The sequence below is a fragment of the Mus pahari genome, chromosome 3, assembly GCF_900095145.1.
Source record: "Mus pahari chromosome 3, PAHARI_EIJ_v1.1, whole genome shotgun sequence".
Classification (NCBI taxonomy): domain Eukaryota; kingdom Metazoa; phylum Chordata; class Mammalia; order Rodentia; family Muridae; genus Mus; species Mus pahari.
Genome location: NC_034592.1, coordinates 57,805,024 through 57,819,854, shown reverse-complemented (window position 1 = coordinate 57,819,854; position 14,831 = coordinate 57,805,024). Strand labels below are relative to the sequence as shown.

The 14,831-nt window shown below is 44.0% G+C and overlaps 1 long non-coding RNA gene across 1 annotated transcript; it reads right to left on the bottom strand.

The window, feature by feature from the left end:
• Positions 1-583: 583 nt before the first annotated feature.
• Positions 584-14,354, bottom strand: LOC110317563. Its single transcript, XR_002380331.1, has 3 exons — positions 14,232-14,354; positions 2,323-4,145; positions 584-1,439 (listed from the first exon to the last, which is right to left on the bottom strand). It is a non-coding gene; the product is annotated as an uncharacterized LOC110317563 (long non-coding RNA).
• Positions 14,355-14,831: the final 477 nt, after the last annotated feature.

The following is a 14,831-nucleotide window of genomic DNA, read 5'->3' as shown; positions in this document are numbered from 1 at the left end:
TAGGCAAACACGCCCCCAGAAGGCCGTACCCTGACTGCAGTACATGACCCCATCCTTCAGGATGTGGTCTTCCCAAGTGAAATTGTGGGTAAGAGGGTGTCAGCAGCCCATAAAGGTTGGTTTAGCCAGAGTACCATGGGACAACATTGCACAGAAGGTTGAGACTATTCCTGGTGTGTACAAGAAACCCATAGGCAAGGACATTAATTCTGAATTCCCAGGACTTCAATTACAAACAGAAGCAACTAAATAAAGTATTACTAGCAGTTTAAAAGAAAAGACTACAAATAAAAAGTTTTTTTAGGTCCAAGAAAAATTTTCTGTATATTTAACCAGGTAAGTTTTCTTAAGTTGGTTTTTATTTGCAGTTGATTTAGAAAGTCGAGAGCTTCTTGGAATTTTCTGTGATGTATGGTGAATGCCACATGGTAATCGCTGAGGAAAAATAAAAATGCTATCCTTCATGGACTACATCATATAACACGTGTGCGTTAACTCATCAAAAAAACAAAACAAAACAACATAGCTCTGTCTTAAATAATACACTTCAAAAAGTTAGAGTATTTATGTATACTCTATTTATCATAGAACTTATTTTTTATTATATATTTATAGGTAGATAGTGAACGTGGCTTAAGCAGTTTAAGCATCGTAGGATTACTTCAACACAGAAGACTTTGAAACCTTATTTGTAAGACACAAAACTATTTTAATCAAAACTGTTATTCAGCAACGAAAGTTAGCTCCAGCACTAAAGATCTAAAGATGGAGTCAAGTGTTTCTTCCCTTAGTGCTCTTTTAATACCTATTGGCTCTTTACATGGTGACCTTCAGGTCTCCCTTTTCCTGGAAATGACTAAAAGTCTGTGATGTAGTTCCTGCAAGCAGCCATCCAGAAACCCCTGCAGCACATTCAGAACTTCACACGGTTAATTGCCAAGTGCATGAGCTTGAGCGCCGCTCTGTTCTGGCCCTTCTGATAGTTACTAAGTGAGAAGTACCCAAACACAAACAGATGATCCTCCACGTATGAGGGGGCTGTGTGCCAGTAAAATCATCAATGAGTCAAAACTGCATCCAATACTCTTAACCCATTAGAACCATAGTTTAGACTTCCCTAGCTTAGTGTCCTCAGAACACTAGAACATTAGGTTGGACAAAATTATCCCACATGTGGTGGTTTGAATATGCTTGGCCCAGAGGGTGGCACGATTAGGAGGTGTGGCCTTGTTGGAGGGAGTGTGTCATTGTGGGCTGTTGGGAATGGTTCTGATGCTTTGATCGGAAATCTGCATGTGAACACTGAAGGTCCTGTTCCCCAGTGTGTTCTTGATCGATCAGTAAAGATGCTAGCAGCCAATGAGCTGAGCAGAATAGGTGGGACTTCCAGTTTTCCCCCAGGCAGGCTAGCAGCCACAAGGGAGAAGAGGATTGCCACACTTCAGAAAGAGAAAGAACCACCAACAGTGTGAGATTTAGGGCAGAATGGCCATTGGCCACTCCCACGGCTGGGCCTGGGGTAGCAGGCAGGAAATCAGAAATGCAAGTAAGCTGAAGGCAGAGAGAGACTGCTGAACTGGACTACAGGTAACTGAGCAATGTGCTGACGGCAGAGTTAGAGTGCTGAGCTGGAAGTGAAGAGAAGGACAGACTAGTCAAGAGAGGCTTAGAAGAGCCCTACCATTGAGCTAAATCATATCAAAGATAAGCTAGTGTGTGTGTGTGTGTGTGTGTGTGTGTGTGTGTGTGTGTGTGTGTGTTTCATCCAAGGATCTGAGGGAAACTGGGCAGGGATGGTAGGTAGCACAGTCCACCCAGAGCTTAAAGTGGGGTAGTAGGAACTACACAGTACAGTGGGTGTGGGCTTTAAGACGTTCCTCCTAGATGCCTGGAAGCCAGTCTTCTCCTAGTGGCCTTCAGATGAAGAGGGAGAACTCTCAGCTCTATGCCTGCCTGAATGCTGCCATGTTCCTACCTTGATGATAATGGACTGAACCCCTGAACCTGTAAGCTGCCCCAATTAAATGTTGTCATTTATAAGAGCTACCTTGGCCATAGTGTCTGTTCACAGCAATGGAAACCCTAAGATGCCACAGAAGGTCCATTTAATGATAAAGTTTTGAATATTTAATGTAATTTATTAAATACTTAATTAACAGTAAAAATAGAATGGTATGAGTATGCTTTCATACTATCTTGGAATTGAAGGTCAGAACCACTGACAGTTGAACCATTGGAAGGTAGGGGCTACGCGCCATTAAACTATATTATGGGGACAGATGGCTCAGCAGTGAAGAGTGAGTATTGCTGTTTTCAGAGAACCTAAGCTGGTTCCCATCACCTATGTCAGATGTTATAACAACCTGTAACTCTAGCCAAAGGAATCCAACACACTCTTCTGCTTCCACAGGTACCTACACACACCTGCACATACATATACATAACTAAAAATAGAATAATTTTTAATATATATACTATTTACAAAATTAAAACCTATTCAGTCTATATATTATTACTTTTTTTAAGGGCTGACCATTTGGTTGTGTGTGTGTGTGTGTGTGTGTGTGTGTGTGTGTTTGTGTAAAACAACAATTGATGAAAAAGCAGTCATGAATTGAAAGCAAGGAGGGAATATGGGATGATTTGTAGGGAGGAAAGAGAAGGGCAAAAGGATGTAGTTATAATCTTACAATGAAAAGAAATCATTAATGTCTACATTATGGCACATGGCACCAGAGAGGCAAGCACCAGTAGTAACACCATGGAATCAAAGTGTATGAAAACCATGGTTTCTAGATCCTTCACATTCTAGAAAAACACAGAAGCCCGTGTCATTGTAACACTGAAGGATGTTTTCAGACTATCAACACAAAGATGTAGAGCCAAGTGTACGAATGTGAAGAGGGGTATTTGGAAACCCTTCCAGGAAGTGGGATTAGCACACTCTTGAAAGACATCTCTATTACCCCTGGCATGCAAGGCCTCTGGAGTCAGATGGCAAAATCAATCACTGAGGAAACAGATTCAGACCAGCTGGGATGCATGTCTGGATGCCTTCTCTCTGGAATAGCCCTGGAGGGGCACCCTAGCCAGGCAATGCCCTCTACTTACCTCCCGCCCTCTCAGCTGGTACAGTAAACACCTTCTGGGCTTGACTGGCCCATCCCTGTCCCTACACCTGTGTCCTTTCCATGCCTGCAGAGAGAAATGACCTTGGGATTATACCATGTGCAGGGGAGAGGGCGGGAACAGAGGACACCTGAAAATCCCCAGTGAGTTAGGGAATGGATTCTTCATATCACTAAGCCAAAGGGAAAGTCGTTTCATATGCCAAGCTTACACTTAGCAGGTAGTGATAGTTCTTCACCATTAGCCCTTTTTTCCTGCCAAATCTCCATGAAATAAAAGAATCCGCATCAGTGTAGGTTCAAGTCCCTTGGAAATTGCCCCTCCCAGTCTTTCCAGTCACTGTAATTAGTTCCCTACATAACATTATTTGAGGGTTACCAACATTCTCTAATGAATAATTTGATGGAATGTAAAAATGTTGTTAGAGGAAGGTAGGTATCCAGCAATGGAAACCTAAGGGCCTAGACAAGTCGCCTGACTTTTCCCAGGTTATATGAAGTGGCGTCATAAGATCTTGCAGACCATAGTCCGTCTCTGGATTCCTTGGTTGTCATGAGCCTCTTACATATGCCAAAGTTCTCACCCCAGACATGCATAAAAAGAATGAAAGCAGTTTATACTTGAGCAGATTTTTCTGTTCGTTACTGAACTTCCAGGTACTTACTTCTCTTGACAAAGCAAATGGTCATCAGCTCAGCCTCTTATTGTGCTTAAGTTTCTCTGCTGGGCTCTATTGATCTGCCTCTACCTACCCTGAAGGATGCCTCACACACTGCCAAAGGTCTGCCTGGAATCAGACCTGAGAGACAGGGAGAGGATACCATCCAGAGAGCTCCTGGAGGCTCAGTCAACTCCTGGTGCTTCGAGTTGCATCTGTTCCCTGCCCCTGGCAGGGACTATCACTGGAATTCAGCAAGAAGGCTGAGGGTAATTACTTGCTCTGGGGCTGACAGCTGTTAAGAACTTGTGAGGGAGTGGCAGTTTTCCACGGGCAACTGCATTTCTGAGAAAAGGGCCTGAACGTGAAGAAAAAAAAAAAAAAAAAAAAAAAAAAAAAAAAAGCACCCCAAAACATTCTCTTTCATGAGAACAAGCTGTTAAACCTGAAGTGGCAAGAGAGTTCATAAACTCCTTGATCCTCCACTCTTGGTACATTCCGCCCATCCTTTGACTAAGAAGTAGGTCTGAACTATAAAATAAACAGTTGGTAGAGCTTCCCCTACCTCCCCTCCCCCAAAACACACACTGAGAACCTAGTAAGTTGCCTTAAAGATTCCTCATTCGCAGGGAGGAAGGAGCAAAGACATATCTGAAGGATGAGGCCAAGCCACTGTGACACAGGCTTGAAAGCCCGTCCATCACTTGTGCTGGGGCGGGGAGCGGGGAATGCTAGCAGACGCATGCGCAGTGGCTGGTACTTTGAAGGTGATGAAAGGTAACTGAACGAGCCCTGCATATAGAGAACATATAATCTGGAGTAAGAACTAACCCCTTGACAACAATTAAAAACTGAAACAAGACAGAGCCCTACCCATAATTCAGAGATGGCAGAGTGTTGGGAGCAGAAAGGTCGCTGAAGCTTGAGCATTGTCTTCCGACTTTTCTCCATGTCAGCCTTCCCATTCAGGCGGCCTCTTTCCTATGTGAATGGTTCCTGAGAAAGCCCTATGGCCTCCTAAGTGCCCAGTGATGGACTGCTAGCTTGAATGAGCTTAAGTGAGAAGGTGTCCACCTCAGTGACACATTCGGCTCACCCGAGGACCTCTAAAAGTGACCCGAGTGCAGCCCCACCTTAGACCGATCCAAAGTCTCCGCCAGTATCAGACTTTAATGGGCTACTGGGTTGAGAACCAATGGTGTAAGCAATGAAGGGTCATTTGCTTTTCCAAAAGAAAAAACACCAGATGGGCCAGGTAGAGCTGCCCTTAGACACCACGAGCAGCAGGACCTTAACCACAGTCAACGCCTTTTGTTCCACTTCTCCCATGGTCTGTTGCATTTTAGACCAGTCCCCCATGAGCAGAATCATTATGGTGGCTCTGAACTACACTTTACTGAGTAGAGAGGATAGACCTGTTCTTTCTGGATTCTTGTTTAAAAACCTGCATCCTCCACTGGGATGGAGGTAGACAGAAAAAGGATCTGATAGCTCCCAGGGGCATGTCCTTGCTCTACACTGAGATGTTATCTTTGGTCCAGCTTGTTTCATGATGACTTTCTTCCCCTGGGGGAGATGAAAGTAAGACCAGTGGCTTGGGCACAACCTTGGAGTTTCTTAAAAATAGGAATTCTAATATGTAATATATATATATATATATATATATGTGTGTGTGTGTGTGTGTGTGTGTGTGTGTGTGTGTGTATATGTGTGTATACACACATACCAACATTTTGTTAGTGTTTCTTCTGTTTAGTGAAAGTATGGGTATTTCTTCCACCCTCAAAAAGAATGACCTGAAAGTAGAAGAGAGATTATCAGGAAATGGGAAAGGGAGGCTGGGAAGGGATGGGAAGGAAGAGGGTTGGGAAGAGGAAGGGCATGACTCATGTGTGACACATGTGTACATAGGGAATAACAGTGAGCAATGTGTGCAGCATGTGTGTTTGTGAGAAAGTCCCACTCATGTGTATAACTAATATGTGTTCATAATTATAATTTTCAAAAGAAGGAGGAATAGTTATCCCCCCTCTTGGGTCAAGCCTCTCTCCTCCACAGCTTCTGGAGGCACTGCTCCTGACATCAGGTCTGCGGAACCTGGTTGCCAAGAAACCTCGTCACTCTTCTCTTTACTCCTTCTCCTCAAGAGCTGGCTCCAGTCAGTTTCAGGGACAGTCTGTGGTTTTGCTGCTGGAGCTGATACGCAAGAGATTTTGCTTTGGGCCAAGTAGGGTCCTGCGGCTGGTGCTTATCAGTCACACCCTGCCACACACAGATGTGTCCACCCTGACCTTCCTGGCTGAGGACGTGTGGGAACTCTGAGCTTCCCGGGGGAATGGAGGACAGAGTGGGGAAGTAAGTTGGTGTAGGAAGGATGGCATGCTGCCCGCTGTCCGGTACAGACCTGGCATCCAATCGGGACACTCTGCTTGTCCATGTCTTAGGTTCTCCTGTGAAAAGACAGCCTACTGAGTTCTTATCTCACCTTTGCCTTTCCCTGGTCATTTCCTTTTGCATTCCAAGGAGGAAACATGTCAAGTTGTGGGTATTCAATACATACTAGTTGAAGAAATAAATAGATGAATAAGTAAACAAATGGTGTTTATAGTTCATGTACAGAAGGAAGGTCTCAACTTGGCTTTTCCTTTGCATGGATAGATGCACAGCTTCACATCTGGGAAGCTATGTGGACTCTCAGCCATTTTCATCATTTTTATTTTAGATGGTTCCTGCACCACCAGCCTTTAGAAACTAGAGCTCCTCCATATATTACACTCTCAAATTCCAATTTTTTAATTCTCCCACATAAGGGCTTCAGGAGGAGCCTGTGCTTTGGTCTCCAGAACTGCTTGCCAGCAATGTCTATAAAACAGGAACATGGGTTCTCCTAATTATTCAAGTACTTTCATCTTAAGAAGAAATGCTCTTCTATAATCTGAATGTGAGTTAAAAACAAACAAACAAAGAAACAAAAAAACATTGCTTCATTTGATAGAAAAGTCAACAGAATCCCTGGGAAAGGGAAAGGGATAGCTCTGTCTGAGGGCACACTATTAGTAAGAGTCGTCTGACTAGCCCCATAGCTGCTTGAGTTTGAACCAGTTTTGATCACAGGGTAGGGGGTTGAGAGCTCAGTTATCAACCATCACATAGGGTCTCGGTGATGTCGCTTTCCTGGGACTAGAAGGTAACCTACTAAGGGTATCTATCTTACACACTTGGTCTCATGGCTTATCGTCTAATGGCTCTGGTAAAAGATCTGTGGTGTGATTCCAGAAGTCGGTTCAAACACTGACCCAAAGTTACAGAGCTGTTTTTCCCAAGTCCACTTTTTCTGTCTCCCTTCACCAGCTCAAGCAATCATGAAGAGCATTTTGCTCAAACTTTCCTAAGAAACTTCCCCTTTGGCTGATCCTAAGTGTGTGCAGCTTCAGGCCAAGGAATACTAAGTTTATGAGCCACTAAAAATAGACAGTTACAACAGAAACTCCCTCCTACGCCTGCCATGTTCCCCACTGGCTACACACAAAGACACACACTCTCCAATGAAGAAAGTTGGAAAAAAGCAGTACATGCTCCAAGCTGGGGTATCACCAGATGGGAAATCAATCAAAGAAACCACAGTGCCATTTCAGGAATGGGTCTGACCCAGGTATTACCATTGGAAACCACAACACCTATCGGTGTATTTTCTAGGCCTGGATTCTACTTCCCACATCCAAAGGACAGAAGCGACAGTACTGCCAGGACTGACAGCCAGTTGACAAGCCCAACACAGCTCTTCGTACTCAATTGCAAACTCTCATCTCTTTGGGGGAATGGAAACTAGGTTTAATGCATAGTGTCTACTCGGGATCATTCCAGAACAGTTGCAGCAGGCCAGGCTAGTTGGGGAGACCACTCCTTGTCTTCTTGTCCAAGGTCTGTACCTGGCCATTTTGAAGGGTCTGCTCACTTTCTAGGCTCTGGAAAATAACTAAGTTAAGTGTTATCCTTATGTTTCAATGTTCCAGGTTTCCTGCCAAGCATGCACCAAGAATCCCTAAGCCACATTCTTCTGATGTAAAGATACATTTAACTTCTAGATGTGGGTCACTTGGATGTCCACTCGGCCTTTATGACACTCTAAACAGCACTAGGATGGAACTGTTGACCATACCAAGAATGGAGCACTTAAGTGTTTATGAGAACACGGTTGTTAGCCCTAAAGCAAATGGCTTTCATGCAGATATGCCAGTGAAAAAACCAAAGTTACAAAGAATCAAGAAACTATGCAGGCCTTAAGAAGCCAATGGATGTCTTTTTCCATCTATCTATTGTATCCAGAGGGTGAGTGGGATTCTGTTTTCCCCTGAAGAAATGTTTTCAAGCTGTACCAAACATCATCTATCTCTCTCTGGCTTCCTTCCTTCCTTCCTTCCTTCCTTCCTTCCTTCCTTCCTTCCTTCCTTCCTTCCTATTTTTCTTTTTTCATTTTCGTTTTAGTTTGGTTTTTTGAGAGAGGGTTTCTCTGTGTAGCCCTTAGTTGTCCCAGCACTCACTTTGTAGACCAGACTAGTCTTGAACTTACAGAGATCCACTTGCCTCTGCCTCCCAAGTGCTGGGTTTAAGGCATGCACCATCACACTCTGTTCCATGTATTCCTTATACTTGGGCTCTGTTTTGTATATGCTGCACTGAGAATTATAAGGTAGCACTGCTCTTGTTGTAAAGACTCCCAGGGGAGAGTCAGAGCTTCCTTTATTGGCCATTATAGCAATTAACAATTCGGTTTACATTTATTTATGTAGGGAGGAGCACAGCACTTCCATTGGAATCAGAGGACAATTTCTGGAGTGGTTCTCTCCTTCTACCACGTGACTGCATGTGTGTGCACTCACACTTCCTGCTCATTAGCTCATTTTGTTAGACGGATAACCAGGTCTTCTTCTTATTTCTATTTAGTACAGGAGAGAACAATTGAAGGGAATTTCCCAGAACAGAAACCTAGCAGCTGGACACAGCCAAATGGAAGCCTTCTGACGCTTGCTTTTTTCATGATCCTCTTTTTTTTTTTTTTTTTGGATTTTCGAGACAGGGTTTCTCTGTGTAGCCCTGGCTGTCCTGGAACTCACTCTGTAGACCAGGCTGGCCTCAAACTCAGAAATCCGCCTGCCTCTGCCTCCTGAGTGCTGGGATTAAAGGCATGCACCACCACGCCCGGCTTTCATGATCCTTCTTACAATTTAGGAGAACCCTGGAGAGCAGGTTTCTGTCGCTCTGTATGGACCTCCTCTGTCTGTTGCTACTCCCCGGCACCTTGGCCACACCTGTGTCAGAGCTCATCGGACATTCCATTTTACTGGTTCCCCTCTTCCCAGAGAGTGAAGACCTGCCCTTTTCATCCTGACTTTCTCATTCCTCATACGATAGCTTAGCCCTTTGTAGGTGTTCAATAATGTAAGCCGATGAAGGAGTAATTAATGAACGAACACAGAAGCATCTCAGAGATGGGACATATACTGTAGACTTTACTATTATGAGGTGTCTAAGCCTAGCTGAACAAAAGGTACAGGTTCATGGGGGCTCTCCAGAATTGAACTTTATACCTTGATACATGTGTAAAATAAGCTTTACTACCACAGCACATTTGAAAGTATCATAACATTCAAATTACAAATGTGTATTTCTGTGGTTATAAATAGCATAAAGGTATGAAATAATGATACTAAATATTAAAGCAACTATACTGGGTTATTCTAATCCAGAAATTTTCTTTTAATGGTAATGTCTATTATTCTCTGTGGAAAAAAAATGACTCCCTTTGTAGGTTTATATTTTTCAAAACCTAATTTATGAAGTTTATTAGAACTAAGGGTTCTTAAATGCTTCAATCTCCCTTCTAGCCCACCAACCAAAGGTAGGGAGAAGAGAGGTTAACAGGAAATGGGGAATGTGGACCTGTTTAGAAGTAGTTCTTTGGGGCAATTTTAAACATAAGTCAATAGCAGTGGCTCGATCCGGAAGAAACAGTGAGGCTCTGCCAGATTGGCACAGGCCTGGTGCTTTTCTCTCTATAAAGTCACAACAAGCGAAGATCAGAAAAGGCCAGCAAAGCATGGCAAGGTGAACTAATGCAAGAGTGTCCTCTAACGGTTTGTGGGGACATGTGTCCCCACAAGCATCTGCTCCAGCAAACATTACCTGCTCTCTCACGAGTCAGCTTCCTGAAACACATCACATGACACAACTGTGTTTCTAGAAGTTTCTACTTCACTCTCCCCTTTTCCCCAAACGCTGTCAAAATCTATCACTACTTACATGGCAAATAATTATCCCTCACAATGACAGGTCATGATTTGGGTCCTTATTCCCCACAGGAAAACCACGTAGAATATGCCAGCTTAAGATGTACAGAGTGAAGCCGGGCATGGTGGCACACGCCTTTAATCCCAGCACTTGGGAGGCAGAGGCAGATGGATTTCTGAGTTCGAGGCCAACCTGGTCTACAAAATGAGTTCCAGTACAGCCAGGGCTAAACAGAGAAACCCTGTCTTGAAAAACAAAAACAAACAAACAAACAAACAAAAAGATGTACAGAGTGTAGTTGGGAGTGGTGGCGCAGGCCTTTAATCCCAGCACTTGGGAGGCAGAGGCAGATGGATTTCTGAGTTCGAGGCCAACCTGGTCTACAAAATGAGTTCCAGTACAGCCAGGGCTAAACAGAGAAACCCTGTCTTGAAAAACAAAAACAAACAAACAAACAAACAAAAAGATGTACAGAGTGTAGTTGGGAGTGGTGGCGCAGGCCTTTAATCCCAGCACTTGGGAGGCAGAGGCAGATGGATTTCTGAGTTCGAGGCCAACCTGGTCTACAAAATGAGTTCCAGTACAGCCAGGGCTAAACAGAGAAACCCTGTCTTGAAAAACAAAAACAAACAAACAAACAAACAAAAAGATGTACAGAGTGTAGTTGGGAGTGGTGGCGCAGGCCTTTAATCCCAGCACTTGGGAGGCAGAGACAGGCAGATTTCTGAGTTCGAGGACAGTATGATCTACAAAGTGAGTTCCAGGACAGCCAGGGCTCTACAGAGAAACCCTGTCTCAGAAAACAAAACAAAACAAAACAAACAAACAAACAAAAAAGATGTACAGAGTGTGGGGTTAGAGAGATGGCTCAGTGGATAAGAACACTTATTGCTCTTGCAAAAGACCTGGATTCAGTTCCAAACACCATCATGGCAGCTCACAGCTGTCTGTAATTCCTCAAGTCCCAAGGGATCCAACATCCTTTTCTGGCCTCCAGGGATATAGGCTCGCAAAGGAAAATACTCATATACATAAAATAGGACAATTAAACCTAAAATATTTTTTTAAAAAAGAATATTTGTTTTTTTGAGACAAGGCGTCTCTCCATATTCCTGACTATCCTGAAATGCATTGGGTAGGCCAGGTAGACCTTGACAGAGATCTGCCTGCCACTGCCTCCTGAGTGCTGATCAAAGGCACGGGTCACTATGCCCACCTAAAATTTTAAAATAAGAAAAGACAAGAGCAGGTTTGTATGGCTGGGAAGATGTGGAAGTTTAAATATTCAAAATGAAGTAATTGGAGGTACTGCTCATGTTGGACATCATGTTTTAATCCAAAGACTTCTCATAGTTGGGAAAGTTCTGTCCTTGTTACTAAAATTCCTTTCTTCCTCAGGAGAGACATAGGGCATTATCTATCCCTTTCAAAGTTCCAAAGATAAACTGAGGTACAATTCCACCAAATGTCATTCTAGAGAACCAATGGATTTACTGGTCTTTCTTGGGTAAGGGGTCTTACGGGAGCGTGGCCATTCCTCCCCCATAGGTTAAATCTACTAGGGTTGAGGTCTTCTTTGTAGTCACATAGATGGCATCTTCCCTGGCCTCTACCAGCTCAGCGCCTGCCCAGACTTGTGCAGCCTTGATAAGCAGTAGGATAATCGGAAGAAAATCTCACGCCCTGCTTGGTGCCTATGGGCTAGCATGTAAACCGTCATCCAGTACAACTGGATGGACTTTAGCAGTGGAACTCCCCAAGATGGCCGCTGCTTGGCTTGGAAGATGGTCAGAGGAGAGTCCTCAGTTGCCAGCTCAGGCACAGCTAGCATGTTAGGAGCTGGCATGAATCTGCATCAACGTCTTCTCGCATCAAAGGGTTTTTTTTTTTTTTTTTTTTTTTTTAAAGCAAAGCTTAGAAGACTTAAGTTTTTCTTTCAATTTTTATTCACTGTGAAAATGGAAAGGTGTTGTTGTTGATGCTATTGCTAAAGTATCATTATAGGATTAAGAGAGAGAGAGAAAAGGGCAAAGGCTGAGTAATTGTTTATGTAATTATTTATGGCTTATCTAAGATCAAGCATTTTTAGGCCCTCTGAAGCAAAAGGGAAGCGGTTGTTTCCTGTACACAAACTTGCTTTGTCACACTCCACAATTTGAAGGCCATAATAAGCAGTAGAGGACATGATGACTTCTCCCCTGGGAGAGGAGTAATTTCTTAAAGATCTTGGACTGAGCTATTTGGTTCTGAAAGGGGCCCAGGTTTCCCTCCCTGTGACCATCATGGTACTGAAGACACTTAATGGAAGGGAAGCTTCGCTATTTCCAGTGCTGGTGGAAGTTCAGTTCTTAGTACAGGAACACTGGGGCTTAGGAGTCTGGAGAGCCGGTGGGAACCAGCCGATTGCTGTAAAGCAGATGTCAGCCTGACGCCACCTCCCGTCTTTCAGGCTGGGTCTTGTGGAAACTGTGTCCTGAGAAAGTGATGAGGGTTAAAGTTCAACAGTGCCTCATGGCCTGGGTTTGAAGTTTAAGGGTTTGTAAGGCACCGCCCAAATCCAGAGCAGTGCTCAAAGGATGAGAAACTGACAAAAGGGAGGGGACAGGAAGGCTCACTTTTGCAGGATGCTCTTCTGCTCAGCTCTCCAGCCATAGGCCACTTTGCACAGACGACCCTCCCTTGGCATATAACCACGTGACCGAGGTTGTGAGAGACCACCCTCAGAGCCAATCAGCCACTGTCTCGCATTCCATTGTGCACCCTTGCCAGATCTCTGAAGGAACTAGATTTTCTCTGCTCTCTTCAGGGGCTTTCCACACACTTGGCCCTCTGCCTAGAAGACACAATTGCCCTATGCCACCTTGTACTTATTCAGAAATCACTTTTTATGGAATGATTTTCCAGAGCCATGCTAGCCAAGACTGGATTAGATGCCCTTCCTCCTAACACCTTCACAGCTCTGTAGAAATAACGCACAGTAGTTACCGTTTACCTCAGAAAACCCCGATAAGTTTTCAACCATCTTTATAATTTGTGGAACACTTCAAAAACAATCTTACTTAGAACCCACCGTAATAGAGCAGATGCTTTGAGGAGAAGACGGTGAAGAGGGACGCAATGCTGGATCCCATCTGTGGTACACCTACCCCAGCTAAGAAGCACAGGTGGGAAAATTCCTTGGGTGAATTTTACTATTTGTCATAGAAGGGGAAACCCAGAGATCTGCATCCGAGGAATGGGGATAGGATGTTTTATGTAAAGGTCTCACATGTCAATTTTATAATCTTATAAGCCCCATACACAAATCCTTTAAACACCTTTATATGTAAACCATATATAAAACCTTTATATATAAAGCCTTTTAAAATTTGTCTACCTTATCTATTAAAGTATCAGTTCCAGGGCTGATGAGATGGCTCAAGACATAAAGACACTTTTCCTGTCAAGCCTGAGTTTGATTCCCAGGAGACATGGTGGAAAAAGAACCAGTTCCCACAAACTATCTCCTACCTCTTATCTCCATGCATGTCCCCTTCCAAATAAATGAATATGAAGTATGAATTCCTTAAGGGCAATACCCCTGAACCAAAGAACGTGTGGGACGGAACAGGAATGGATGCGTAATGAAGAGATCACACCACACGGACAAGCCGCTTTGGCACTAAAGGGCTAGGAGACCTGGGGCCGCGGACCTGGTTAAAAAACAAACAAGCCTGGAAAAGGAGATTTTCAAAGAACCAAACAAAGGAGGCCAAGAATCTAACTGTAGAGTATATAGAGCAGGTGCAGAAGCAGCAGGAGAGATCCCTGCCCAGAGCAGGGCTCTGTTTGAGGCCCAGGATGCACCGCGCGCTGTAAGGGTTTTCCGGAAAGTCAGCAGAAGGGACATTCCAAGCCTGACTCAGTGCTCAGAAGATTCTTATCTGTCTCTGACTTGAGTGGCTTTCTCAGACCAGAGAAAGAACACCAGCAGTCTGAAACGAACTTAATTGGCTTGGACAGTGCCAATAGTAACATGCGTTGCCATGGTAGCTAATGCGCACACTCCTCAATCAATAATGCCGCCTTATCTGCCTTCTAAAGAAAGGATAAATGGAAAAAGGAAGGAAGGAAAGCCACCCGTCCTGCAAAGATGCCTATATCCTTGTGCCGTTACCTTTCTGGATTCTGCCCGTTGCCTGAAAAGCTGACAGGTAATTATTTGGATCCCAAAGAGCAAACAACCCTTACTTGATCACAGGGGCTGCTGGCATCTTGCAAGGAAACTTGCGCTCTGTTTGACCGCTGGAAGGTGGAGGGCATTTTGAGTCACCAGAGAGAATTGGGAGAATTATTCAGAGTCCATTCCTGATGACATAGGTAGTAATTACAGAAGAAGAAATGGAAACTCGAAAAGCTCTAAGAAATGAGTGCTGCCTTTAAAGGCTGGGGGTGGGGGTGATCTTATCATATTTTACGGTGACATTACATGTGGATGCTTTTAAAACTTCTCCGGTGGAAATGATCTGGAATCGGGACTCCATTGAAGATTAAAGGGTTTGGGGCGGGAGAGGGGATGAACTTACGTCTTTGTTTCATTGGTTCGGCTCCAGCCTTTCTCCTTCATAGAAAACAGACACAGGGGAAAATAGCACTGAGGTCATCCTATGGATGCCCTGAGGGTCAGAACCAGTCTATTCTCTGTGGGGCTGGCTGAAGTACTTCTTTCAGGAGATTTTGAAAGAGTTTAAATAATGCAGCTCCCACCACTTCCTTC